Raw genomic sequence first — 15,209 nt, 5'->3', positions numbered from 1 at the left:
TTTCTTTGATTCTATTTTCTTAATTTTTTAAAAGACAGTAAATATATTTACAGTTGGCTAAAATGGACAGTAAAATTCCTGGCTATTCTCTGTCTTTTCTGTAGCAGTTTTATAACTTTATAGAAAAGATGAATCTAGGAAACATATTTCAAAGAATTCATGGAAAAGAAACCCCCAAAACAGAAAAACATTAAGATACTTGATACATGGGGCTGGAGACATGGCTCATGGGTTAAGAACACTGGTTATTCTTATAGAAGACCGAGATTAGAATCCCAGCATCCACATGGCAGCTAACAACTGTCCATAACTCCAGTCCCAGGGGATCCGACACCTCTTCTGACATCCATGGGCATTGCATGACACGGGTGCACTTAAATAATTTTTTTAAAGTTAAAAAAAAAGATACTTGATACACAAATGTAAACATGAAGAGAGCAGCAAATGAAGCAGCCTTGGTACCTGCTAGCTCTGGGTATAAAGACAGTTCATACCGTGTACTGTTTCAGTGATCTTAGTATCATTACTGAGTTCATATGTTACTCAATTCCTCATACTTGGAAAATCAGTGATCAAATTTACCAAACTGAACAGTGGTTAAATTATGAAAGATATATAGCATACCTCATTACACTATTATTATTATTATCATTATTTCCTGTACATAAGTGTACTGCCTGAATGTATGTAAGTTCCCATGGAAGTCAGAAGAGGACTTCAGATCCCTTGGAAGTGGAGTTACAGATGGTTGTTAGTCACAATGTGGGTGCTGAGAACCAAACCTGGGTCCTCTGCAAGAGCAGCCAAGGCTCTTAACTGCTGAATCATCTCTCCCACTACTTAGATTTTGAAAGGGGTGTCATAAGGGAATAACAGAAAGTGATAAAGGGGTTAGAAAAACACAAAATGTCTTCTTCAAGTTATTTGACTCTGAAGGTATGTGTAGTAGATAAAGAGATATCGACACAGTTTTCACTGATATTGTGAAACAGGAATTGATATTTAAACACATTTTGGTGATCAAAAAAAGGTTAAAATATTAAAATTAAACAAATAAGGTAGAGGCCAAATTGTGCTGATTAGGCAGAGAAAGGCAAAAACTGTAGTGTAGAGCTTACTTCATTTCCATCAGGAAAAAATAAGGGAGATGGTAAGGTCTCTACAAAAGCAATGGGATGCTGAGGGGAGTGTGTTTAAAGTGCTGGCATTATGAGGACTCAGGAACACTGGGATGTGGTTTGAGTATCAGGAAAAGGGAAGAGATGAATCTATGAAAATGAAATTTTGATGAGAATATCAGTAAAGATAGATGTCATTGTTTTATAGGTAAATATTACATAGTTTTAAAAATGTATATATCTGATTTTTCAAAAAGTATAAGAAAATTGGAGGTGATAATACAAAATGCTTGTTAAATATATTAAGCATGAGTTAATATACAATTCATAAAATTAAGAAAAAAAGAATGTAAATGTATAGCACACAGTAATGGAAAGCATTGCTACAATTGACGTGGATGCTCTCTGGATACACATGCCTTCCTATCCCACAAATAAATGACCATGTTCAAGTTTATTACCAATTTACATAATCCATGCACAGTTCTAATACACATAAAGTAAAAATATTGATCCATTCATTTGTTCAGAAAGTACTGGACTGCTCTCCAGTGGTTTTACTTATTTGGATTTCCACCACCACATTCTAAGGTTTATATGTGATTGATATTTTCTTTAATACTATTTTCCCCTTAATCCTCAATTTTGGCTAATCAGGTAAGTGCAATATGCTATCTTATTTTTTAATTTTTATTTTCTAGAGTACAACTAAGCAACTAATTGATTAGAAATTTATTATGATATTTACTGAATATCTTGATATATTCTGTGGATAAACTTCATGCTTTGAGTCTACTTTGATGAGTTGTTTAAGTATTTATCAATAGAATTTGTGTATATATGTGGATAATAACCTAAGTCAGATGTGCATAATAATTTATTTTATGGGCATGAGTGTTTTACGTGCATGTATGCAGTAACCACATGTCATGCAGTGACCACAGAGGCCAGAAGAGGGTGTTGGATCCCCTGGAACTGGAGTTAACAGACGGTTGCTAGCTGTCATGTGGGTGCTAGGAACCAAACTAGGGTCCTCTTCAAGAGCATAAGTGCTTTGAACCACTGAACATCTCCCCAGCCCCAGAAACAAAAGTTTTAATGGGATTTTATTAACACCAAAAAATCCTAAATCTAAGGAAAGAAGCATGTCCACACTATTGGATAAACAGCAATAACAGAAACCTAGTTGGGCATAGTAGTGCACACCTTTATTCCCAACATTCAGGCAGCAGAGGCAGGCAAATCTTTGAGATCGAGGCCAACATGATCTACATACCAGCTGTGATTATAGGGAGAACCTGTCTCAAAATGAAACAAAACAAATGAACCCCCCAAATCCCTAGAAACAAGTGTATTGCTTCACGTATTTTTATTTTCCTAAATGTCCCACAATATTTCTTATTCAACATACAGCAAGATCTTGTACTTCTTTAATAACTTGTATTCCTCTAATTCTTACATTTTGTAAGGAGTAACTTAAATTGCCTTGTTAAATTTTTCATTTTTATGTTTGGAGTTACTATATAAAATTGTCACTTATTTTACCTGTTGATTATATATATATAGTCATTTTGATAAACATTCTGATTAATTATAATAATTTGCAGTCTTTGGAGCATTTCTTATTTTAGATGATTTTTATGAAAATATCTTGTTTTCTTTCCTGTTCCATGACCTGTGTACATTTAATTAAGCTCTTTTGTCTCTGCATTTGTTCCAGTAGCAAGAATTCTTGATGTGTTGTTAAACAGAAAGAGCTCAGGAGCAGCTCAACCTTCTCCCTCTTTCTGAGGCTGTCTTTACTGCATGTTTTACATGGGTAATCTTTATAAGAATAAGGAGGTCCTTTCTACATGTTATTGAAGAAATCTTAAATGAGTGTTTGTAGTTCTCAAGTGCTTTTCTCAGGATTGTTGGAGATGACTACTCAGTATTAATGGGACCTATTTCATCATTAACTATTCTAATGTTAAGGCCACCTTGGTAACAAAAGTGAATTTAATTTGCTCATCAGTTGTTACTGTTTTATATTACTGGGTTTAGCTGGAGAGTATTTTGCTGAGGTTGTTTAGAAACTTATTCATGAAAGAAACTGACCTCTGACTTTCCACGTTTTTAATGCAATGAAAACTTCTTTCTCAAGACTGTTAACTTCTTAGTCCTTTTAATTTTTCTTTCACACTAATTTTTTATAGGACTGGGACATAAGTGTGCAAATGCACCCACATAGATGGAGGAGAACAGATGGTAGGAATCAGTTTTCTCCTTCAATTATGTGGGATTTCAGGAATTGAACTCAGGTTATCAGACTTGGCAACAAGGGCCATTATTGGCTAAGCCGTCTCACTGGCCCGGATTCACAGTTTCAATTGAAGACAATTAGGTAAATGCTCCTTTTAGTCATGAGATACAGTGCTTCTCTTTGGGGGAATATTTGGACCTCTGAATTAAACTTACCATCTTACATGATTTTCTTTCAATTCAAGGAAGTTTCTACATGTAACAAATTCATCTTTTCCTTCCAATAAAATGTTGTTACTGAGTCTTTGAGAACTTTTTCAATGTAATTTGATCATAGTCAGACCTCCATCCCCATATCTACACCCATCTTACTATTTCCCCCAGACCAACTTCAGGTGTTTTATTATTTTTTTAAGTCCATCTCCTAATCCCCGGAGCCTGCTCCACCTACCTGATATCATACTCTTGAAAAAACTGCCTGTCCCTCCCAGGCGACTATCAATTGCCAATAATTCCTCAGCTAGGGTTAGGGCTCATTGCCAACATCTCACCCTCTGCGCTGCAATTTTTTATGGCTTGAGCTTGTGCAAGTCTTATGCTTCTGTCACAATTGCTATGAAGTACATGAAATATATGAAATTGCCCTGTTGTCTGTAAAACTCTGTTTACTTGTAGCTATCCATCCCCTCTGGCTCATAGAATCTTTCTACTTCCTCTTCCTCGATGATCCCTGAGCCTTGGGAGGAGAAGGTATGATATAGGTGATCCATTTATGGCTGAGCACTCCCCTGTCTTTTATTCTCTGCACATTGATCACTTGTGGATCTTTGTGTCAATTACCATCTGCTATATGAAAAAGAAGTTTCTCTGGTGAGGTGAAAGCTGCATTAATCTATGGGCAGAACAATAGTTATAAGAAGGCATTTTAATACTGCGTCCATTTAACCGCATAATATAGTAGGTTCTCCCCAATGGCCTGTGACTTGTCTAGTCACAGATCTTGACCCTGATAACAGTGCCAGGTATGAGTTCCATCTTGTGAAGCAGGTCTTAAATTCACAGAATACTTGGTTATCCCAAAACATTCATACCACTGTTGTACCAGTGGCCATACTTTGCCAGTACAGCACTTATTGTAGCTCTTATGGTTCACTGCCGGGTAAGGTACAATACATTCTTAAGAAGTGAACCTGTGTTTCACTTTTTTGTGGACATAATATCTTACAAATTATGTGGAACTTTTTTTTGCAAAGGAGATTCATATTTCTCACTTATTTACTAGATAATTGTTGATATTTTTGTGTACTCTACATATTATCATGGTACATGGAGTTATAATTGAATACTTCTTTATTTAGCATTTTGCTGAAGATTTTCCAGCTGGAGCCTTAGAAAACTCTTCTGACTCCTGTATTTTTGTTGCTGTTTTACTCCTTTATTTATTTTTTTTTTTTGCTTATTGATTTTACATTTAGCGCATGTGTGTATGTGTTTATGTGTGTACACCTGTGCTTGTAGATTCACTTTCACATATTTGTAGGTGCATGTGGAAGCCAGAGATCAATGTCTATTATCTTCCTTAATCACACGCCATCTTATTTTTAGAGACAAGGTCTCTCACTTAACCTGAAACTGATCAATTCAGCTATGCAGGCTGATCAGAAAGACCTAGGGAATCCTATCTCTGCCATGACTGTACTGGTATTACAGATGTGACAGCATTCTTGACTTTTCCATGGGTTCTTGGGATTGAACTCAAGTCCTCAGTACTTGTTTGGCAAGTATTGCTGACTGATAAGCATTCCCAGTCCCACATTTTAACATTTTTTGTTAGTTTATCATGTGACTCATTTGTAAATCTTTAACTGAGCCCAAGTGTTAATTAATACTCTAAGCAATTCTACTTTCTGGTGGAATTATATTGGCATTATCTTCTCAGTACACTCGCTGGTTGTCATTGAACAATCTAAGATTATCTTTACTTCTTGGTCTTCTGAATAACATAGCAAGAAAACATATGGAAATGTTAGTTAATGAATATGCTTACATTTCAGGGTATTTCTGTATGTAAGCTTCTACATATACATTTAACCAAACATGAGCTTAGACTGATGTATCTAGCTCCAACGCTCTTCCACAGGGATGACTGCATCCTCTTTACTTTTTCATTTGAAATCTCCTACTCTAATAGTCAGAAACCTGGTTGCCACTCTTGACTTTTATCTGCATATCTGTTCCATTCTAGTATAAATGGGTAGTATTGTTAAAATTATTAACCCATAACTTCAGAGGAACAAATTTATCAAGTACAATTGAGTGGCATAGACAGTCTTTCTAGCCTTTAGTTTTGTAGTCCCATTCACAGCCCATTATTTAGTTTAATGTCATTTCCCACAAACAATAGCATTTCTGTGAGATGCTGAATAAGTCTGCAATTCATTTAAATTCTTTTGTCACACTTTATATTTCATAACCTATTAAATAATTTATTAGAGTGAATAACTAAGGCTCACACTGTTTATTGCACAGTTTTATGGATTTAGGAAATACATAGCATATTATACCTGCCATTCGCATATAGTACATACTAGTTTCATTATCCTAAAGTATATAGGTTCACATATTAAAAACTTTTCCCCAAAAAAGAAGCAAGGAGACAATGTGAATGAGACTGAGTGCTCAAAATCATGATATACCAAATCTAGAACTCTCTTTAGCATCTCAATCACATTTTCAATTTTATTATTTTATGTATTGCTATTTATATTATTTTTGATAAGTTCAATATCTGAAATCCTTAGTGATCTTAAACTTGTTTTTATTCTTTTGTATAGTTCCACTCTTTATACTTTATTTCTTCATGACTATAATGAATAATCCCATTATATATTTCTAGATGACATTTGATTCCACTTAATCTATGAGATTCTGAGAGTTTCACATACATGTCTCATGAGAAGATCTACGTTGCTAGTTTTGGTTGCCAATAGATGCTGCATGATTGTGGCCAATTTAACATAATATTTTTGTTGGAGACTTGCCTGACTCTTTAGGCAGGGTGCATTTGGATTCTGTACCTATTTTCCACTAAGCCAGTGATTATAATTCTTAGCAGTCATTACTATCGCATGTCAAATCAATGTTCTCACTTCATTAAGGTCGTTTGGAGTTGACCCATGTGAGTTTTCTAATTTTATGATCACAGCAAAAGGAATTTAGGGCTTTAATATTTTCTAATTTACACAGGATCTAATTATACTAAAGTGGAAGCAATTTTAAAATATCCAAAGTACTCTATTTCCAGAAGAAACACCATTAGTTATGCTTTAATCATGTACATCCCAAGAACTCATTGGAACCTCTAAGCTTTTGTACCAAATGGTCTGATAAAATGGGAATTTGTGTTGAGCAGTAATTTCAGGAGGCAAAAGCATATAACTGAGGTATAAATACAGAATTAAAGGTGTTAATCCAAGGGGCATTCATAGTACTTTTTAGTGCTGAATATCTATTTGGAGGAACTCATTTAACTGGGCATAGACTATTACAGCTCATTAGCAGGCATGCTGTGATAAATACATGTACTAGGTAAGGTAGAAGCACAAAACAGTTTCATTTGTCATTTTTTAAAAAACATTGTATTTATTATTTTCATTTTATGTGTATGAGTGAATTGCCTGCATGTATGTGAGTGCACCCATGTCGTGCAATGCTGCAGCAGTCAGTGCTCTTAACCACTGAGTCGTCTCTCCAGCCCCTCATTTGTAATATTTTAGAAAACATTTTGTTATTTTTATTTTTATGTATGTGTGTCTTTTGACTACATGCATGTATGTGCACCACATGCATGCAATGTCCCACAGAGATAGGAAGAGAGTTGCAGATCCCCTGGAACTGGAGTTACAGACAGTTGTTAATTGCTGTGTGGGTACTGAAATTGAACCTAAGACCTCTGGAAGAACAGCAAGTGTTCTTAAGCACTGAGCCACCATTTGTAATTTTCAGGTGAAAAACATTATGAATGTTTTGTTGTTGTTACTTTGTTGGAGACCTATGGTCAATCAATCTGTGTGCCAGCTAATAGTGGAAATTTCCAAAAGGGCATGTTGTTGAGCAGGCAAGACTGTTCATCGGGTAAAAGCCTGTATTCTGATCGTCTGTGAATCTGACTTTCATCCTAGAACACATGGTGAAAGGAGAAAACAGACTACCAAAAGTTATCCTCTGGCCTCCACATGTACACTGTGGAGTACATGCCACATGTACACCTAAAAATACACATACACACACAGCAGCATCAGCGGCAGCATCATTATCTTTGTTAGCAGCAGCAGCAGCATCTTATGATAATAAATAAAATGAACGTATTTTATTTTTATTGAATTTTTGTGATTTTTATATAATATAGTTTAGTCAGATCCCTTTCACTATTGACATTTTACCCCATAACCACCTGTGCCCTATTTAATATAGCTTAAAACACATATATTATATATAATGTATATGGCCTATAGAGTCTGATTTGTGCCCCAAATGTCCTTCACTGTGGTTCCATTGACTTGACCCACCAAAAGTCCCACCCATGTAAGACACTGTCTTTCCTCCTATCAGCAGCCATCAATTGCTAAAAGTTCCTTAGGTTTAATTGAGATTTATTACCCACTTCCTTATGTCCATGCTGAAATTTTTCTGATTTGAGCTTGCATAGGAATTGTGCATGTTGTCAACATTGCTGTGAGCTCGTATGAGTAACTGACTGTCTAAAAGGGTCTGTTTCCTTGTTATCATCCATTCCCTCTGGCTCTTATAATCTTTCTTCTTCCCCTTCCAAATTATCCCTGAGATTTGAGAGACAGAAGTCTGAAATAGCTTACCTAATCAGGAATAAACACTCTGTGGACTTTTTTTCTCTGCACACTGGCAAATTATGAGTTTCATTATTCAAATTATTCATCATTTGTTGCATAATACTTCTCTTGTGAGAGGTGACACATCCTATGTATAGGATGTCTTACTTAGGGTTAAGCTTCTCAGAGACACTTATTCTCTGTGTTTGACCACTTGTGAAACTGTGTAATCCATCTATGCAAAAAGAAACTGATGAAGGGTGAAAGGTACACTTCTCTATAAATATGGGGGTGCATATTTAGAATAGAGTAAGAAATGAAAAATAGACTTTTCTCTAAGATCTATAACCTCTCCAGCTGTGTGTATTTGGCTATATTTACAGTACCACACATGAGTTCCCTCCCACTGAGCATGCCTTAAATCCAATTAGAAAGTTGTTGATTACTCCCAACACCAACAATTTTCTGCATCAATCATTGGCCACAATTTGGACACAGAACTTGAAGCAATTGAGCTAGAACTGAACTGGAAGTCTTCTCCCTGAAAACTAGCTCTTATGATATTAGAAGATACTAACCAAGATGCGAGGGAGAAAACCAATCAAAGATCCTATCCATTTGTAATGTCTAATAAAATAAAATTTTAAAATAATTGACAAGGTAGGGTATGATGAGAGTTCTTAAAGTGAGAGAAGCATACATTATTTTATATCATATTTTCATGGCTTTTATGCTTACTTCTTAGGAAATATTAATTTCAATATTGAAAAATATTCACATTACATTCCATATTAGGTTTATTTGACTAAGCTTTTCCTTTATGGCCCAAGATTTACTTCTTACAAACTTTTCTTTCTTTGAATGTTCTATTTCCATTTATTTCTGTGTGAGTGATAATGTTTTACTCATCTAAATCCTTCAGTAGTCTCTCAGAAATTCCATGTCACATGTTCTCAACCTACTTCTGGTATATTCCACTTCTTTATTCCTTCTGTTTATTTTCTGACCTGTATAATTTGTGAGCTTATTCTCCAGTGGTCCTGATAGTAACTGAATATTAGGCAACAAATATTTGTGGACTTCATGGAATGTATAAATAAGCAGATAGACAATCAGTTTTAATCTGTATCAATAACTTGTAGCTGCCAAAATAGGATTCAGAATGCCACCAGTGTGAATAAAGTTCAACTGTAAAGCATTAAGTGCTTAGTGAAAAAACAGTGTCATTTGCTGAACACTAAAATGACCTGAGTGACAATAAGCCAGACATATGTTTAGGCAGGCTCAACCATTGTCAATGAGCTGAATGAGAGTACCATAAGACCAGCCAGGGATGGGAAGAAATGACCTAGAACTAGCAAAGAGATGAGGCAATAACATTTAGAGCCATATGCATCAAATTCTAGTATAGCTATTTAGGTGGACATAATCTTTTAACTAGCAGCTTTTTTGAAAGAGTTGAGCTTGTTTTATACTTATATTTAAATTTTCCCTTTAAGGTTTTATACAGTGCTGTGCAGAACTTGACTGCTAAGGTTTTCCCTATAGTAAATTAAAATCTAATTTCTTCCAGTGGAGAAATTACTTAATACTCATTATGTGCTTTCTAAATGTTGAAAGTCTGTTAAGTGCTTCTTGAGATGCTAGCCTTAGTGAATGAATCCAGATTATAAGAATGCGAATAAAAGGAAGCCTTCCTTATTTGTATGAGTCATTACAGTGCCCACCAGAGTCCAGTTGAATGAGAATAAAAGATGATGTTTTATTTAACATTCCAGAAAAATTCAAAATATTGCTCTTTGTACAATTATGGCCTGAGATTCAAATTTGAAACATCAATTTTTAACCAAAATAACACAGAATGATTACTGAATTCCTTCTTTATCAGATAAATCTCATATTAAGCAATTTTTTTCAAGAGCACATACCTTGAAAGTACCTCAAGCATCAATCATACTTTTTTTTTTACAAAGCCCACAGTTCTTGCTGATGTTGTCAAAGCCAGTTGCTACTGAGAAACAGCAACTTCAAAATGATCAACCCCTTCAGCTACCAGTAGTCTTCTAGTCACCTCTGAGAGCCTTGTTACAATAAAGAAGAGACTACTGAAACATTATTCTCAAAATATTTAAGAGGACTGTGAAATTGGTCAATGGGTAATGATGCTTGCCACAATGCCCGATGATCTGAATTCAATATCTAATCTGCACATGATGGTAGAAGGAGAGGATTAACATCAAGTTAACCTCTGACTGCCACATGCATATCCTCCCACATATACACCTACACACACAAAATAAATAAATAAAATATATTAATTATTTTCAAAAATATTTTAGGGGCTGTAGAGATATTTCAGCAATTAGGAGCACTTGCTGCTCTTGCAGAGGACCCGGGTTCACTTCCCCGCACCCACATGGAAGATAACGACTTTCTGTAACCCGAGTTCCAGGGGATCTAAGAACCTCTTCTGACTCCATGGGCATTGCATGACATGAATGCATTTACATACATGCAGGCAATGCACTCATGTACATAAAATAAAATAAAAATAATAAATACAATATTTTAAACAAAAATATTTTAGATTCTTATAGACAGAAGCATTCCCTGATCTCAAATTCATAACCATAAAGCAACATTAAGAATCAGTTCTACTGACTTTAATTCTTTATTTTGTTTTTATGTTGTTGTTGTTTTCTTTGTTTGTAGAACCAGGGAAGCACACTACATCGAGACTTAAGTTTCACTTACAGTGAGTCATTCAGAAGATGTATGAGGATATGAAAGGTGTCAGTGGTTTTCTCATTTCCAAATGACGTGATGGTCTTGCATAGGGGATGCAGACTCTAAGCACGTTAAGTACAAAACAAATGGCCCTCATGTTTATTAAGATAGGCTATGTGGATAATAAGAATAGCATTGGTCTAGAAAACCTAACAGAACCTAAAGTAGCAAGGGTTACTGGGTACTTTCTAGAGAAGTGATACATGAGTACATGATATCCCTACTCATTTCCACAGCACTGAAATTGGCATTCTAGATAGCAGACAGGAATGGTCCAGGCATCTTTACAGAGGCATGGGCCCAGAGTGACAAGTGAAGATGTCAGAGATCTTTCGCTGTAGAGATGTGAGTTCTCTAGCCCATCAACTCATCCCTGATGCCCCAACTTCCTCTTAGGCATCCCAAGAAGTTAACCTTTAAACAATCCAATTGTTATATTTACTTCTAACACTGTTGGACAAGAAACACTGTTGGACAAGAAACACTGTTGGAACCTGAAAAGGCTGATGTTAGACTTTGCAAATTGTAAACCTTGGCTGGTTTTGGTGTTGGGTATCATAAGTCTCATGAAATGAATTAGGAAGTGCTTCCTCTGATTATTTTTCTTGTTTATGGGATAGAATATCTTAAAAACATTTTATGCTTAAAATTTCAGAAATGAAATATTCAAAATTTGGTGTTTTCTGTTGGGGCCATACTAATTTTTAGAGATAATTAAGACCTTTAAATCCGGTACTAGGAATAGACCATATTATCTGTCTTTCCAACTGTGGCTTTTGGAATATATCTCTTCCAAGGGATTGAAACATTTCATCTACTTCATAAAAAAAAATGTTGGCATCTATTTTTTGTAATATTCCTTTTTGACTTTTGATATAAACAGTGTCCATAGTACTAACTCCTCTTGCATTATCCAGACTGGTGATTTTTGTCTTCGTTCTTTACTTCTTGATTATTTTAGCTAGGGATTTATCAGTTTTACCTTTTAAAGAATGAGATTTCAGCCCAGTATGGTGTCACACTTTAATTCATGGAAGCAGAGGCAGGTAACTCTCTGTGAGACTGAGGATAGCAGGGTCTATAAAGTGAATGTCAGACTAAAGGGAGACCCTGTTAAAAAGAAAAAAAAAGAAATGAGATTTTTAGTTTATGGAATTTCTTTATTGTTTTCTTTTTAGTTTTATTGATGGAAGGTCTATTTTTATTGGTTCTTTCCTTCTACTTAATTAGGTCTAAAATGTTCACTCTAATTTCTAAAGCAGAGGATAAATTATGCTACAACCATGTAAAAGGTAGTTTTTCATACTGTAATCTAACCATTGTCTTTTCTACATCCTATACACTTTCATGTAGGGCTAATATTTTTAACATATGGTACTTTAAAATAATCTTAATGTATACTTTTATTTAATTCTTGTGAATTTTATATAAAACATCTTAATTATCATTATACCCTCTCCTGATTCGTATCCCCCATACCCCACTGGATTTCATAGAATCTACCATATATGTTAAGACCTATCGAGTCAAGTTTGTGTGCCCAGATGTCCCTCAGGGCAGATTCATTCACTGGAGTCATCAACCTATCTAGAGTCTGTCCTTAAAGAATATCAACTCTCCCTCATCCAGCAATAGTCAGCTGCTAATGGTTCTTTGACTAAGGTTGGGGCTTGCTTCCCAATACTCCAGTTCTACACTGGGTCGTTGTCTGGTTTAGTTTGCATGGGTCTTGTACTTTATTTTTAAAGAAGAATTAAGTCCACAATAAAATTCCATTGCCAACATCCTTACCAACGTGGTGTATGCATTGTAGCTGATGAGCCTGAACTAACACACTGTAATCACCTAAGGTCCTTATTCATAATTTATGCTTCACTTCAGCCATTCATTAATAGTTTTGGGATTGGGGCCCATGTCTATTTTATAATATCAGTTTCCCTGAACTAAAAATCCTCCCTGTTCTGTCCATCTACCCTTACTCCTGACCACCTCCCTGAAAATAACATTTTTATTGTGTTTCCACAGTTTTGCTTTTCTCATATACCATCCAGTTTCATTTGCAGTATTAAAATTTTTAACTTAGTTTAGGTCACTTGCTAATATGTACTTGAGGTGATTCAGGGTCTGTTCATGACTTCATGACTCAAATTCTTCATTGTTGATTGATACTCTATTTTGTGTATCAGCCACAGTTTTTTTTTTAATCAATTCACAAGCTGAAGTACATCTTGGTCACTTTCAAATTTTGGCAATTTTGATAAATCTGCTCTGAACATATGTGCACTCTTGTGTGGGGTTGTAAATTTTCAGTTCTATTGAGTAGATTCTAAAGAGTGAGAATCTTTGGTTATATAAGATGAGTATGCTAATTTTGTAATAAACAGCCAAATTGTTTTCAAAAGTAACCATGTCACCCTTCATTACTACCAATAGTCAAAAGAGTTGAAGCTGTTCTGAATACATTAACTTTCTCTTGAGAATTACTGTTGCTTTTTTTTTAAGATTTATTGTTTAAAAAATGTGATTATATCTTGTCATTTATTCTGACATTCTATATTTTAATTATACTACTAATCCCAGATGGTTCTCTTTTTTTTTTGCAATTTTCATACAATATAGTTTGATGGCATTTAGATCCACTCCCCTCTCTGCACTTTGCCCTTACCCTCTGCCCAATTTAATGAAATCTTTTATATGTTATATGGGCTATTGTCAGGAGCTATTAATCCATTATGTACATAAGCTGTTGCAGGCTTGTTTACTGAGTTTGTGTTTTGCACACCAGTACCTAATCTGCCAAACCAGGAGGAATGTGTTTATATGGTGGAGCTCACAAAACAAGTATTTGACCACTCCTTGACCCTCAGATACAGGTCGGAAAAACAGCTGTTGAAACTAATTGAGTTCTTCTGTATAAAATGGCAGAGCTGAAATAAACCAGGGCTGCAGTCTCTACTGACAGCCCTCCCAAGTATCTTTTCTGTCTTTTGTTTTTTCTTTCAATCCTCACTCCCCCTTTCAGGTACTGTCCGTCTTGGCTGACCGGCACTGGCAGGCTATAGCGTATATCATCTGCTGCTGTCCTTCAGTATGGATCCACCCACTGTGCCCACCAAGAGTCCCAAGCCTGTAAGACACCGTCTTTCCCCTCCCAGAAGCCATCAATTGCCAAAAGTTTCTTAGGCTGACTGGGTTGAGATTTACTATGCAAGCTTAAGTAAAACAAAAATCCCAGCAGAGACTTGTTATTTGGCTTATGTGGTATTAGAGTGGATTGTTCAATTGATTAATATTTGGGGGTTTTCTAGCTTTCTTTCTCTCATTGACTTTTGCCTTAATCCCTTTGTGATCTGAAAGATTCTCAGTTACATCAAAATTCTATAAGTAGATATGCTAGACTGAATGCCTTAAATAAGTTATTGCTGATAATTCTGGAGTCTTATATCCAAGACTAGGATGTCAGCATGGCCAAGTTCTCTTGAAAGGTTCCTCCCAGAGTTCAGATGGTTGCCTTGTTATTGTCCATTTATGAGGGGAGTGGAGTGGCTAAGATGCATGTCAAGCTTTCATGTGTCCTTTCTTGTATGGACATTGATTCCATCATAAACTTCAAACCTATTATCTTGTCTAAACTTGATTCTCTTACAGACCTCATCTACAAATACTGTTACATATGGCTCCAACCTAAGAATTTTGAGAGACAAATTAAGTCTATGGAAATGAATATACTTTTACAATTTCTAGTATTTTGTTGGGTTGTATCCTGCATTTAGTTTAACTTGAAAAATACTCCACATTAGCTTAAAAACAATGTGTACCCAATTTACTCTAAGACAAAATATATAAAAGCCCATTGATCTAGTGGTCTTTCAGTTTTCTAAAAAGGAGCATTAATTCAATAGAGTTTTACAGCCGATTTATAATTGATTGTTCTATGGATGTGGCAGTGTGTGATGGAAAAAGAAAAATTTTATATTCTCTCAATAAAATCTCTTTCTTTTCTTGTGACTTGATTTTTCGAACATCATATTGTTGCATAAACGTTATACAAAGCATTACACATGCTCAATGTACACAGAGTGTTGAGTTTAAAGTATGCACAGGTTCATGAAGCAAACATTGTAAGTATCCGCTAAAAGCTTTCCTTGCACTCTGAGTGTGTGTGTGTGTGTGTGTGTGTGTATGTGTGTGTGTATGTGTGTGTGTGTGTATGTGT

Source organism: Nannospalax galili, unplaced genomic scaffold (genome assembly GCF_000622305.1).
Source record: "Nannospalax galili isolate Female #2095 unplaced genomic scaffold, S.galili_v1.0 scaffold278, whole genome shotgun sequence".
NCBI classification, from domain to species: Eukaryota; Metazoa; Chordata; class Mammalia; order Rodentia; family Spalacidae; genus Nannospalax; species Nannospalax galili.
Note: the sequence above shows the minus strand (reverse complement) of the source record.